At 38.8% G+C, this 3204-nt stretch overlaps 1 pseudogene; it reads right to left on the reverse strand.

Moving 5' to 3' along the window:
• Nucleotides 1–549: 549 nt before the first annotated feature.
• On the reverse strand, nucleotides 550–2590 carry LOC135230890 (tigger transposable element-derived protein 1-like; annotated as a pseudogene).
• Between the last annotated feature and the right edge of the window lie 614 nt (nucleotides 2591–3204).

Below are 3204 nucleotides of genomic sequence, written 5' to 3' on the forward strand. Positions count from 1 at the left end.
CATTTCACATTCTGGAAAACATGAACTGATGTGAGCTCATAGATAAAATATTTTAACCTGCGATGTGTGGAGATGTCATTATGTCATCTCTCTTGTAATTCAGCTGCCAGAAATAAGGCTGAAGGACTAGTTCGTGTCAAGTTGTAAGAGAATGCCCATAAAAATGGATTCTCAATGTCTAACCTCCATATGTGTATTAATTCAATATTCTAAAAACTTTCAAGCACTTACTAGGTGCCAAGTTCTGTGCTATGTTTTAAAGACAACAAAATTAATAATGCTGATAAGCTCAGAGTCCAAGAAGGGAGGTCGACTCATAAAGAGCTATAAAAAAGGGTATATTATTCAGTATAGGCATAACTTGGAGATAATTCAGGTTTGGCTCTAGACCACCTCGATAAAGGAAATATCACACTAAAGTGAGTCACATAATTTCTTTTATTTTCCAGTGCACATAAAGGTTATGTTTACGCTATACTGCAGTCTATTAGGTGTGCAATTTTTTGCATTATTTCTAAAAAACAGTGTACAAAACCTTAATTAAAAACACTTCAATGCTAAAAAATGCTAACCATCATCTGAGCCTTCAGCAGGTCATAGTCTTTTTTGCTGGTGGAGGGTCTTGCCTAGATATTGATGGCTGCCAACTGATCAGGGTGGTGGTTGCTGAAGGTTGGGGTGGGGGTGGCAATTTCTTAAATAAGACAACAATGAAGTTTGCCACACTGATTGACTGTTCCTTTCACAAAAGGTTTCTTTGTAGCATATGATGCTGTTTGATAGCATTTTACCCACAGTAGAATTTGTTTCAAAATTGGAGTCAATCTGCTCAAACCCTGCTGCTGCTTTATCAATTAAGTTTATGTAATATTCTAGATCGTTTGTTGTCGTTTCAACAATGTTCACAGCATCATCACCAGGAGTAGATTCCATCTCAAGAAATCAATTTCTTTGCTCATCCATAAGAAGCAACTCCTCATCTGTAAAAGTTTTACCATGAGATTGCAGCAGTTCATTCACATCTTCAGACTCCACTTCTAATTCTAATTCTCTTGCTATGCCCACCACATCTGCAGTTACTTCCTTCACTGAAGTCTTGAACCCCTCAAAGTCATCCATGAGGGTTGGAATCAACTTCTTTCAAATTCCTTTTAATGTTGATGTTTTGACCTCCTCCCATGAATTATGTATGTTCTAATGCCATCTAGAATGGTAAATCCTTTCTAGAATGTTTTCAATTTACTTTGCCTAGATCCATCAGAGAAATCACTATCTATGGAAGCTATGGCCTTATGAAATGTATTTCTTAACTAATAAGACTTGAAGTTCAAAATTACTCCTTGATCCATGAGCTGCAGACTGGACATTGTGTTAACAGGCATGAAAACAACATTAATCTCCTTGTACATCTTCATCAGAGCTCTTGGGTGACCAGGTCCATTGTCAATAAGCAGTAATATTTTGAAAAGAATCTTTTTTTTTCTGAGCAGTAGGTCTCAACAGTGGGCTTAAAATATTCAGTAAACCATGTTGTAAACAGATGTGCTGTCATCCTGGCTTTGTCGTTCCATTTATAGAGCACAGGCAGAATAGATTTGGCATAATTCTTAAAGGCCTTATGATTTTTGGAATGGTAAATGAGTATCAACTTCGACTTAAAGTCAGCAGCTGCGTTAGCCGCTAACAAGAGAGTCAGTCTGTCCTCTGAAGCTTGGAAGCCAGGCATTGACTTTTCCTTTCTAGCTATGAAAGTCCTAGATGGCATCTTCCTCCAATATGAGGCTGTTTCATATACATTGAAAATCTGCTGTTTAGTGTAGCCCCTTCATCAGTTATCTCAGCTAGATCTTCTGGAGAACTTGCTGCAGCGTCTACATCAGCAATTGCTGCTTCGTCTTGCACTTTCATGTTATGAAGACAGTGTCTATCCTTAAACCTCATGAACTAACCTCTGCTAGCTTCAAACTTTTCTTCTGCAGCTTCCTTATCCCTCTCAGCCTTCATAGAATTGAAGAGAGTTAGGGCCTTGCTCTGGATTAGGCTTTGGTTTAAGGGAATATTGTGGCTGGTTTGGTCTTCTATCCAGACCACTAAAACTTTATGCATATCAGCAATAAGGCTGTTTTGCTTTCTTATCATTTGTGTGTTCACTGGAACACCACTTTCAATTTCTTCAAGAACTTATCCTTTGCATTCACAACTTGGCTGTTTGGTCCCAGAGGCCTAGATTTCAGCTTGTCTTGCTTTCAACATGCCTTCCTCACTAAGCTTAGTCACTTCTAGCTTTTGATTTAAGGTGACAGATGTGTGACTCTTCCTTTCACTTGAACACTTAGAGGCCATATAGGGCTATTAATCAACCTAATTTTAATATTGTCAAGTATCAGGGAATAGGGAGGCCCAAGAAGAGAGAGAGAGAGAGACAGGGAACAGCTGGTCAGTGGAGCAGTCAGAACACACCCAACATTTATTAAGTTCACCATCTTACATGCGCGCAGTACGTGGTGCCCCAAAACAATTACAATAGTAACATCAAAGATTGCAGACACTATAACAAATATAATAATGAGAAAGTCTGAAGTATTGTGAGAATTACGAAAATGTGACTCAGACACATGAAGTGAGCACACACTGTTGGAAAAATTGTACCAATAGACTTGCTTGACCCAGGGTTACTGCAAACCTTCAGTTTGTAAAAAAAAACACAGTATCTGTGAAGTGCAGTAAAGCAAAGTGCAATCAAATGAGGTATGTCTGAATTGGGAGGTATTATGGAAGCCTATGGAACAGCGCTTCATTCTGAGGTCAGTGGATAGGAGGAATAACGTGGAGACCAAGGAATGGCATCACTAGAGGGGTGCAGGTGGTGCGGACTGCATCCGGTGACAGTGTCAGAGGGGGTGACACCAAAATGACTGTCTATAAAATTTTTGTGCAGTGTTTCAGCAAAAATTTATTATTTTTTATAAAAATACCCCTGTAGTTAGTTATAACAACAAAAACACTTTTTGTAAGCCCAACTTACATCTATCAATGTACCCCCAAGGCTAAAACTCTATACTAATTTGCTTCTTGAAACTTCTAATGCCCTCCCATCAAAGCTACCATTATTACCCAATTCCAAAGATGCTTAGGCTCACGTGGTTTCCTCTGCATGCGCTACAAGCACATGCTGTTGTTTTCCTTGCTGTTGGTGTTTTTATA

This window comes from Loxodonta africana, chromosome 3, assembly GCF_030014295.1.
Source record: "Loxodonta africana isolate mLoxAfr1 chromosome 3, mLoxAfr1.hap2, whole genome shotgun sequence".
NCBI classification, from domain to species: domain Eukaryota; kingdom Metazoa; phylum Chordata; class Mammalia; order Proboscidea; family Elephantidae; genus Loxodonta; species Loxodonta africana.